The sequence below is a fragment of the Tetranychus urticae genome, chromosome 1 (genome assembly GCF_039701765.1).
Source record: "Tetranychus urticae isolate SD_2017Ah chromosome 1, NJAU_TeUrti_SD_1.0, whole genome shotgun sequence".
In the NCBI taxonomy this organism is placed as follows: domain Eukaryota; kingdom Metazoa; phylum Arthropoda; class Arachnida; order Trombidiformes; family Tetranychidae; genus Tetranychus; species Tetranychus urticae.
Window position 1 is genome coordinate 16,141,914 of NC_142958.1, and position 11,948 is coordinate 16,153,861.

Sequence of the window (11,948 nt, forward strand, 5' to 3'; positions counted from 1 at the left end):
TTACTTAAAAGTATCAAGCTGTAGGAGTTTTATATTTAATTTACTGGTCGTTTGCTATTGTTTTGTGATTTTTTGCATTTTAATTTTCATGACTTCATGCTCATAATTCATTGAAGCAATGAAGTCTAGAATAATAGAGTCACAGTCTGAGTTTTAGACTTCGATATGTTTGAGAGAATATCAAGCTTTCGAATCTTGGCAGACGTATTATAATTGGGCAACTGGTGAAAAGGTCAATATGATTGCTATTGATGTTCAATGATCCAATGACCACTCTACGTTTTGTGGTCATCATCACTCCAACTTGAAATTGCTTATTTACTTGTTGAGGAGGCAGTTAGGTATTATATTTCAGCAATCATAAGGTTATCAGTTTTATCACTGCTGTTTCCCTTCAATTATTTCGTTTCAACTCGATTTAGATCGTGTCAAATCGCTCTGGTTAAAGAAAAAGACTCTCGAGCAAAACTAGTCTCTGAAGTTTTGAGTGGGATGAAAGTCCTTAAATTATACGCAATGGAAGGAGATTTTGGTGATATACGATGTAATTGCAATAATAAGACGTAATGAAATCAAATGCTTGAAATCTCAAGCAATTTTGATGGGAGGAACTACAATTGCTTTTGCATCGGTAACTTTTCTGGTTGGCACATTCAACCTTGAAGTGAATCTAATGAATAATACTAACAAATCAGATAAATCATTGTTTTATTTTTAATGATTAGGTTACTGTCGTTTACTTCACAACTTATCAATAATTTAAAAAAATCACATCCTGAACGCAAATAAAGCTTTTGTCTCAATTTCATTAGTAAATCATCTTGTTAATATGCCGTTATGTATTGTAAGTAACACTAGTTAAAGGTATCAAAGTTTCAAATATAAGAGAGCATCACGTTCGGCCTGATTAAGCATATTTAATTCACGAAATCAAGTCCACTTTTGGTATCAAAATCAAAAAGGGCAATTTTTTATTTAAAGCTTTATTTTTAATATCCTTGAAAAGTCGTTATTTTTACATTTGAATTCATTCCCATAATTTCTGAGAAAGCCTCTTATTATCAGATTCGATTTGGAGCTTAATTCTTGGAAAGTGAGTATCGCTAGCTGATTTGTGAAAAGATTTACTTGTTCAACACTGATCCATACAAGGCAAATTAACGTATAGCCCAAATTAATCTAATCGTCAGTTTTCATACGAATTTGGTGTTGAAATGATGATTCATGAGTACAGTAAATGCTGAGATAATGAGACAAAATTTATGAACAGTTAATTAAGAATGCGTTGAATCTAATTTGATTTCATCAAACTTTATTCAGATTTCTTCTATAATTAATGGGCTCAATTAAATTTTCGTTCGTAAAATATCAATAACAAAGATTTATGAATCAGATTAAAAGATCAGTTTGGGTTGACAGCGATCAATTAAGGAATATTGAAAATGGTGAAATCATGGCTGCTCGGCGGATAGTGTGAATAAGCTATACCAATAATATTATTACCTCAACCCCAACTGTATATTGCTTCTTTGTTATTCAATATCATTCAATTTGGGTTCAAAATTTTTGCACTCACAATTGCTTATATCTATTGAATAATATTTGAATAAAAATGGAAAGCAAAAGCTATTCCGAGATAGCCTAATTATCTCAGCCATTTCTGTATGATTAATCTATCATATTGTAAAATCATTCGTCACATGTTGACAATGTGAATTTGTAAAGTTTTAACTAATATATAAAGATTTACCGGAATAAAGGTATTACCATTTAATCAAAAAACATTCAGTTTGTACTAATTGTACAAGTAAAAATGCAAATTTCTATCATTTTAGTTGTGCTCTGCAGTGCCACTGTAACCCTTGCTGCTCCTACAGCTACAACTGACTTTTACACGTCCGCAGCCACTGACTACACCACAACCGAGACTGCCATCACTGACTACACCACGACCGAGATAACAGCCACTGACTACACCACAACCGAGACTGCGATCACTGACTACACCAGCACTGAATTTACTATTTTAACGTAAATCAAACCTAACCTAATTCACAGCCCTCTTAACCTAGTCTTGGAGCACATCAACTACTAAACAAAACAATAACCCGTAAGCTTCACATAAAGTAGAGTTTACTGCCGAAAAAATAACGAGACGATTCGGCCTTTTTTTAAATTCATAGCTCCAAAAATTTCAAAATGTAACAAATCGTACATCAGCTAATCTTTTACAACCGTTGGTAATATTAATATTTAACCAACGTTGCTAAATCTTGAAACATTAAAGATTGCTTTCTAAAATTCATTTATTACAAAAATTTTCTTTTTGTTAATAAAAGTATTTATTATGATGTAACAATATAAATTTTATATTTCGGTTAGTTGGGCCAAATTGCTAATTAAATTAAGTTATTAGTTACAGATTCAGATAGGTATTCAGATTAAGCTATGGTTTGTTCAGTTATAAATTCTAACTACAATCGGAATGCTCAGATTGAGTGCAAAATGTAATACAAAATGCGTTCAAATTCATTCCGACCCAAGGCAACAAAGGCGTTTTGACGAACAGAGCTTGAGATGTGCCTCATTGAAAATACTATAATATATAAGTATAATATATTTTTAATCATGACAGATCAATTTATTTACAGATGAATCTACAATTTTTATACTTCGCCCAACTCCCTTGTAGGAGTTAACTTTTTAATTTCAATTCATATCGATTGAGCAGAGATTTAATAAAATTTAAAGCTGCTCGTATCATTTGATTTACAATTTTCCAATGAAACAGTTTCCATATTTTCATCTTAACTGTTAGGTTTTGGTTTTCCTCTTAGGTTAGGTTCTGTTTTGAGTTGTTTAGTCCTCACTTAACTTGTACAGTTTAGTTAGTTAGTTTATGCAGTTTGAGTAGTTGAACTGACATCTTTGGAGGCGAAATTCAACCATCAGTTTACAACTTTTACAATGTTAAACGAATGTTGGTCCGATTATCAACCTCAAAATATTAATAAAAAGTTCAGAAGGGAAGATAAATTGAAAAAGTTAGGGAAAAGCGAGACTTTGAGCTGATTGTTCGGGAACTGACTAACATTATTAGATCATTGAAAAAATCCAATGTTCAGCTGTTAATTCAGCCCAACTCTCTGCTTACATAAAGATCAAAGGTATCACTCTCTTCTATTGGAATGGTGTCCTAAGCTCAATCGAAACACGAGAATCTCTTATACGAATCGTCATTGAGAATACCTAAACCTGAAACGCTATTAAAGCTTCTCTTGTTAGTTGGATGTTTCAAACATTCATTGTTCATAGATCAGTTATTTTGGCCATTGGCTTTTAAACTTTTTAGCCTCAATATTTCGATATGGGTAGCACCTACAATCACCATTTGATGACTGAACATTAGATTTTACTAGCAAGCTTGACGGTAATCCCTTCAATGGTCCTTCTTCTGTTTTGTTCTGAACTCATCTATTGCCCTCCAACAAGCTAACCAACTCAACTTCGAATTAGGTCTTCGTCAAGAAGGTATGGATAAACTTGTCGTCCAATTGTTCGTCAAGATTAACCAAATCAAGATGAAGGACTTGGAGAAGATCGTTGCAGAAGTTAGAGAAAAGCGTGACTTTGAGCAACTTGTTCGGGAATTGACTAAGATCATTGGAGAAACCCAACGACCAGGTCAATTCTCTGTTTGCATCAAGACCAATAGTATCACTCTCTTTTACTGGAATAGTGTCACAAGCCCCTCTCAAACCACGAGAATCTATTAGACGAATCGTCATTGAGAATACAGAAACCTTTAGCTTCTGGTCTTGCCCTTCGATAGAAACACGAAGGATAATTTATTCATGGCATCAAAGCCTCACTCAAATCTCAAGCAACCGCTGCTAAAAGGCGTTATTGATCTTTCTCACAACTTTTGCATTCGTTTACGAATTAATTTTCGCTAAGACTCGCCAGTTAAATCACTAAAAGGATTGCTTCTAAAAAGACACAACTAACACAATTGCAACATTTATGCACAAATTGACACAAATACTGGGAATAAAATGGGCAAAAACTGGTCAAAATGAATTTATTTTGAATTTAGATGCTGTAGGCTTGTAAGGGGATGAAAACTGAGTCCAGTTACGTGATTTAAAAGTTTGTCCGATCTGCAATTGTAGAGAAAATCGAGTTTGAAGCTGAAACTTCGATTGCCTTTTGTACGATTATGGAAGCCAATTTCTTCAAGAAACTTATTTTTATCTATGTAACTTTTGATAAGCAATCAGAAAATGACCTCATATTGAGAAATAAAGTTTTATATTTTCTGTAAAACACATCAGTTCGATTTTTATTCAAACCGACTTATTTCTGTTACCGAAATAGTTAGAGACCTGAAACTTACTGTTACTCCATAAAAATTGTTGGCTAATATCATGGGTTGAAGACTTGCCTCAATTTTTCATTGGCTCTCTTTATTTTGGCCATTGGCCTGAAAAATTTGAACCTCATTATTTCGAGAATGGCATAACCTACAGTCACCATTCTTCGGCCAAACATGAGATTTTATTATGAGTTATAACAATATATGATTTAATCTTGAAGAAAATCTGAGCTAATTAATTTATTAATGAATATTCTTATAACACATTATAAGTAAAATTTGCCTTTGCAAAACAGATATCATATCTGACAGCATAAGTGTTACAGTGCTATATCTCTTTTTATTCAGTCTGCAATCATCCAACATTATAATAGATTATAGTCCATAATGAGATCTAAACTTTGCTTAAAGAATGGTGATTGTAAGTGATGCCGTCCTCGAAATATTGAGTTTCAAAGTTTTCGAACCAATGGCCAAGATAGCGCCAACTAATGAAAAAATGAAAAAATGATTCAATCCATGGCTTTTATCAACAATTTTTATGGGTTCACAATAAGTTTCAGCTCTCTAACTATTATTGTCACAGAAAGAAGTCGGTTTAAGTTAAAATCGAACTAATCAATTTTTTTAGCGAAAGAAAATTTTATTTATCAAAATAAGTCCATTTCCTGATTGTTTATTAAAAGTTACATCAATAAAAATAAGTTTCATGAAAAAATCTGTTTCCATAATTGTATAAAACGCGATCGAAGTTTCAGCTTCAAGCGCAATTTTCTCTACAATTGCAGACCGGCAAAACTTTTAAATCACGTAACTGGACTCAGTTTTCATCCCCTTACAAGCCTACAGCATCTAAATTTGAAAGGAATTCGTTTTAACCCGTTTTTGCCCATTTTTCTCTCAGTATTTGTGTCAATTTGTGCATAAATGTTATAATTGTGTTAGTTGTGTCTTTTTAGAAACAATTCACTAAAATGATTGTCAACTTCAATGTTGTTATAGATGGACTTCATTCTCTGACTCTATCTGGTCTTAAAATGAATTTCTTTCAAATTTAGATGCTGTAGGTTTGTAAAGGGATGAAAACTGAGTCCAGTTACGTGATTTCAAAGTTTGTCCGATCTGCAATTGTCGAGAAAATCGAGTTTGAAGCTGAAACTTCGATTGCCTTTTGTACGATTATGGAAGCCAATTTCTTCAAGAAACTTATTTTTATCTATGTAACTTTTGATAAGCAATCAGAAAATTGACTTATTTTGATAAATAAAGTTTTATATTTTCTGTAAACACATCAGTTCGATTTTTATTCAAACCGACTTCTTTTAATGACCCTAATAGTAAGAGAACCGAAACTTCCTGTTAGTCCATAAAAATTGTTGACCCACACTATGGCTGAAATCATTTTTTCAATTTCTCATTAGTTTTCGCTATCTTGGCCATTGGTTCGAAAACTTTGGAACTCAATATCTCGAGAATGGAATCACTTACAATGATCATTCTTTGGCCAAACCTTAGATTTTATTATGGAATATAATTTATAAGAATATTTAATTTTTCAATTCCCTACAAAAAATGTTATAACATTGTTTTAGTTATGTTACAAGATTTGAGCCAGATTTATAAAGATAAAAGGTTACTCAGCCACAAATCTGATGTTAGAAGGATATTCATTATTAGATGAATGAGCTCATATTTTCTGTAGAATAAAGTCTTATCAGATTATAGTCCATGGTGTAATCTAATGTTTAATCGCTTAATGATCATTGTAAGTGATGCGATTCTAGAAATATTGAGTTTCAAAGTTTTAGGGCCAATGGGCAAGATAACGAGAACTGATGAAAAATTGAAAAAATGATTCAATCCATGGTGCGTATAAACAATTTTTATGAGCTTACGATAGGTTTCAGGTCTTTAACTATTATTGTCACAGAAAGAAGTCGGTTTAAGTGCAAATCGAACTTTCTCAATTTTCTCTACAATTGCAGACCGGCAAAACTTTTAAATCACGTAACTGGACTCAGTTTTCATCCCCTTACAAGCCTACAGCATCTAAATTTGAAAGGAATTCGTTTTAACCCGTTTTTGCCCATTTTTCTCTCAGTATTTGTGTCAATTTGTGCATAAATGTTATAATTGTGTTAGTTGTGTCTTTTTAGAAACAATTCACTAAAATGATTGTCAACTTCAATGTTGTTATAGATGGACTTCATTCTCTGACTCTATCTGGTCTTAAAATGAATTTCTTTCAAATTTAGATGCTGTAGGTTTGTAAAGGGATGAAAACTGAGTCCAGTTACGTGATTTCAAAGTTTGTCCGATCTGCAATTGTCGAGAAAATCGCGCTTGAAGTTGAAACTTCGATTGCCTTTTGTACGATTATGGAAGCTAATTTTTTCATGAAACTTATTTTTATTGATGTAACTTTCAATAAACAACCAGAAAATTGACTTGTTTTGATAAATAAAATTTTCTATCGCTAAACAAATTGATTAGTTCGATTTGCACTTAAACCGACTTCTTTCTGTGACAATAATAGTTAAAGACCTGAAACCTATCGTAAGCTCATAAAAATTGTTTATACGCACCATGGATTGAATCATTTTTTCAATTTTTCATCAGTTCTCGTTATCTTGCCCATTGGCCCTAAAACTTTGAAACTCAATATTTCTAGAATCGCATCACTTACAATGATCATTAAGCGATTAAACATTAGATTACACCATGGACTATAATCTGATAAGACTTTATTCTACAGAAAATATGAGCTCATTCATCTAATAATGAATATCCTTCTAACATCAGATTTGTGGCTGAGTAACCTTTTATCTTTATAAATCTGGCTCAAATCTTGTAACATAACTAAAACAATGTTATAACATTTTTTGTAGGGAATTGAAAAATTAAATATTCTTATAAATTATATTCCATAATAAAATCTAAGGTTTGGCCAAAGAATGATCATTGTAAGTGATTCCATTCTCGAGATATTGAGTTCCAAAGTTTTCGAACCAATGGCCAAGATAGCGAAAACTAATGAGAAATTGAAAAAATGATTTCAGCCATAGTGTGGGTCAACAATTTTTATGGACTAACAGGAAGTTTCGGTTCTCTTACTATTAGGGTCATTAAAAGAAGTCGGTTTGAATAAAAATCGAACTGATGTGTTTACAGAAAATATAAAACTTTATTTATCAAAATAAGTCAATTTTCTGGTTGTTTATTGAAAGTTACATCAATGAAAATAAGTTTCATGAAAAAATTAGCTTCCATAATCGTACAAAAGGCAATCGAAGTTTCAACTTCAAGCGCGATTTTCTCGACAATTGCAGATCGGACAAACTTTTAAATCACGCAAATGGACTCAGTTTTCATCCCTTTACAAACCTACAGCATCTAAATTTGAAAGGAATTCATTTTAACCCGTTTTTGTCCACTTTTCTCTCAGTATTTGTGTCAATTTGAGCATAAATGTTATAACTGTGTTAGTTGTGCCTTTTTAGAAACAATCATTTTAGTGAGTTAACTAGCAATAGTCTTAGCGAGTACCAATTCGTAACCTTAAACGAATGCAAAAGCAAAGTTGGGAGGAAGATCAAGAGCGCGTTTTGATGAGGTAGCAGCGACTGCTTGAGATCTGAGTCAAGCTTTGATTCCAGGAATAAAAAGAGAAGCTTCAATAGCCTTTCGGTATGATATTCTCAATGAAGAATCGTCTAAAAGATTCTCTTGTTTCGATTGTGCTTTGGACACCATTCTAGCTGAAGAGAGTGATACCATTGATCTGGATGTAAGCAGAGAACTGGGCTGATCGTTGAATTTCTTCAATAATCTAACAGTCTTATCTTGTTAGTCAATGCCCGAACAATTGACTCAAAGTCTCGCTTTTCTCTAACTTCTTCAACGATCTTCTCCAAGTCCTTCATCTTGATTTGGTTAATCTTGTCGAACAATTGGACGGCAAGTTTATCCATACCTTCTTGACGAAGACCTAATTCGAAGTTGAGTTGGTTAGCTTGTTGTAGGGCAATAGATGAGTTCAAAACAGCCCAGGTTGGCATTTCTTTTCCATTGTCAACAATTGAATCAATTTCGTAGTTGAAACCAATTTTACCTAAGATGGCTCTTTGAAAGAACTCAATGTTTCGTGAAACAGTCATCTTTGGTTCTTTCCATTGACTTTGTCCCAATTGGGCATTTTGTCTGATGACTTGCTTGTCTACATTCATGGTTCGCATGGCATTTCGTAAGTAGGAGTCAGCATAGCTGATGAAGTGTTTGTCTTCAGGGTGTGATTCAATGTAGGATTTAAGTTGAGAAATAGCTTCCTCATCACCACATCGAAGAACAACTTTAAGAGCTCGAGTTCGGACTTCATTTGGTTGACTGGTTTACATAACCATTCTTCGGAGTTTACCGTAAACTAGATCATTGCAAGCGTCAAGTAACTCAAGAGTTTCAATAGCAACAACTCGAAGTTCAGGCTTTCCTGATTCAATGTATTAAGGTCTCAGTAAAATGTTAGGCTCGATTCGAATGCGGGATAAGAACTAACTAACAATATAGTTCGCGGTCTTTTGAATAGAAGCGAACGATCGATAAGCGACATTATTATTATAACGGTTCTATTATTAATAACATAAGAGCTGACATTATCTACGGCATTTTAATCAAATCTCAGTCTAGTATGGACTAAATTAAACAACTCCAAACCTAATTTAGCTAATCAAACTCGATTATCTTGCTTGCTCTCTAAACTTTTCCGAATAAACTTGTTATTTGTTGAGGTGACTGGTTACTGGTAAACCAGGGGGAAAAATTAACCAGTTATTTTCCTGGTTACAAAGTGGTTACATTGAGAGGCAAATTCAAAAAGAGAAAAAAAGGGGCAAATGTTTTCTAAACATATTGATAGATGGCAGTGATAAGAGATTAAAAAACTGCTTTTACCCATTTTAACCAGAAAATAACCGGTTGCTTGAAACTGTTATTTTCTGGGTAAAAGTATTCTACTGCAAAAATATTAACGCGGACAATATTAACAATATTATAATAAAATGATCTTTGATTTTTATCAATTTTCACTCTAACAAAACTGCTCGTTAGACGTTTGCATTGTTATACGTTGTATTATTATAATACAATTGAATAGTTAAAGAATTTATTCTTAATCTAAAATTTTGTTGGTTGCATTTAACGTTAGCTTTCGAACTCGAGCATTTCGCTTTTTATTTAACTTTAAAACAATAAAACTTGACTTAGTATATCGATTTCGCTTGCAATTATCATTGGTAGCTAGAATAATTAATATTTTACGAAAGAAAGTAAAATTAAGTTCATTAATAGCTAACAAAATCGTAAAAAAACTAAAAAATTTGATGAAATTGAGATCAGATTTAAAGCAGTATGTTGAAGGTAACCAGTATATAATCAAATGGTTAACTTAATTGCTTCTAAATCGGTTAAAACTCAATAGTTAACTAATAACAGTTTATTCAAAAAAAAAACATTTATATAGAGAGTGATAAGACCAGAATGATGAAGATGCAAAGAAACATGAAATGAGTACAGAAAAGCTATTGAAAGTCGAAACAAAATTTTGTTTTGGCAATTAAAATAAGTGTTGAAATTGCAAATGGGTCTAAATAATTTGAACCACAATATCTCGAAGCTATGAGATAAAACACTCGGGCTTCACCCTCGAGTTCAAATCTCACAACTTCTCAATGTAGTGGTTTTTTATATTCTTAACCCTTCCTCAATAGGGACCATTATCTGGTATATCATGAATGGATCATTGAATTCTGAGATTGGGCCGAAAATGCAACATTTTGGTTATTCTTCACAAAAAATTCACTCGTTTCTCAATTAAATGAGTCGAAATGAGTGTTATTCATACAAGATGTTCAAATTACATACATCTTTGGTAAACTCAACCAAATCTATGAGATTGGACTGATTGACAGAAACATGGATTTTTAGTCATTATCATGATAATATCTCGTAACTGGTTATTTATAATCTTTAACCACACAACTAACAACAAAGAATCTTAGTAAATAAAATTATTATTCAAGTTAAATTGTCACCAAAAGAAGGATGAATTAAAAGCGGAGAGTAAAGTTATATCAATGGAAACAGAGCAAAAGAGCTTTGATTTTTAATTCTATTTTTGGTTTATGAAGTTAAAGAATTTGTTTTTTTTCTTCTGCTAGTAATGAGCCAAGTTTAAATAGCAAGAACTAATTTGGTTTCCTGCTAGGAATCGAGAACGTTACTTCGACTCTCTTATTGTGCGACGATTGATTTGTTAAACTGTTAATTACAACAAAAAAAGATTGCAATCAAAACAAAAGTAACAATTGAACTTTTCAGAGTGGCCAAACCGTATGATACAAAATCAAACTTAAACCAACTTATGACATTTATGATTCTGGTTCAACAATCACTAAATGTTGAGCAATTTAGCTACAGACAATTAGAGGAAATAAGCTGTTAATTTGATGATGAAGGCTTTAGTTGGATAACAATAACGAGATCTTAAAATAACTTTTAATTTTCTCAGCAATAATTGGCCAACCTTTAGATAAATGGACTGCTGTTTAAATGGCTCAGTATATCTGACGAATTGAGGATAATTTGGAAATATTTTGGAAACAATTTGAGTATTATTATTAAATGATTGCAATTCAAGGATCAAAGTTGATGTTAACAGGCCAGGTTTGGTGAGGATAAAAATTATTGGCAAAGAGAGAGAGATCGTACAAGAAAGGCGAGATTATGGTGAGGATGATGAGGAGGAAAAGGATGATGATAAAATGTAAAAAGAGGATGGATGGAAAAAAATGAACCAAAATGAAGATGAAGACCCAAAAATTGACAGAGCGGTGTAAATGTAAGGAGGTGAAGAAATGGAGGAAAAAGGCAAAAAAGTTGGGAAACAAGGAAAAGATGGAAAGATGAGGATGAGGATGATAAAGATGATTAAGATGATGGAGAACTGTGAGTTGGAATGAAGTTGGCAGTTCATTTTTAGAAACTAACGATGCAATGAGTGTTTCCCATATCTGGATAAGCTCAAGAAGATGCTTAGCAATTTTGAACATAGCAATTCTTTAACTAAATTTAGACTGTAACCATAGATGGTTATGAGGATGAGGATGAAGATGTTGATGATGTTGATAGTGATAAGGGTAAAAGTAGGAAGATGAAGAGTAACAAACTTGGATCATGGTGATGGCAATTGCAAGGGAATCAATGCTTTAATAAGATTTGGGCAACAGGTATAGTTAGGCATATTATTGGTTTACATTGATCTTGTTGATATAATCATTATAATCAATATATCATTTTTTTCACGTTTTGTTTTCAGATTTAAACAGATTTAATCTGTTCAATGGTTCAAGCAATACAAATTGTTTACATGTTTTGATTTTTGTTTGGCTTTGTTGATAAAATGCTGTCATTTTTAAAGTATTGGTAGAGTATTTTTTTTTGATTGTTTGATACCGAATGTTTATATGTTCACGAAGTGTTTTTATACCGATTGTTAAATAATTGTGGGACAAATAATTAA

General features: G+C 32.4%; 1 protein-coding gene across 1 annotated transcript in view; it reads right to left on the reverse strand.

Moving 5' to 3' along the window:
• Positions 1-4,575, reverse strand: part of LOC107359119 (ATP-binding cassette sub-family C member 1-like) — a 132,122-nt gene extending 127,547 nt beyond the window's left edge. Inside the window, exon 1 of the mRNA XM_089266541.1 lies at positions 4,561-4,575. The gene's annotated coding sequence lies outside the window, so the exon portion shown is untranslated. The remainder of the gene's footprint in view (positions 1-4,560) is intronic.
• Positions 4,576-11,948: the final 7,373 nt, after the last annotated feature.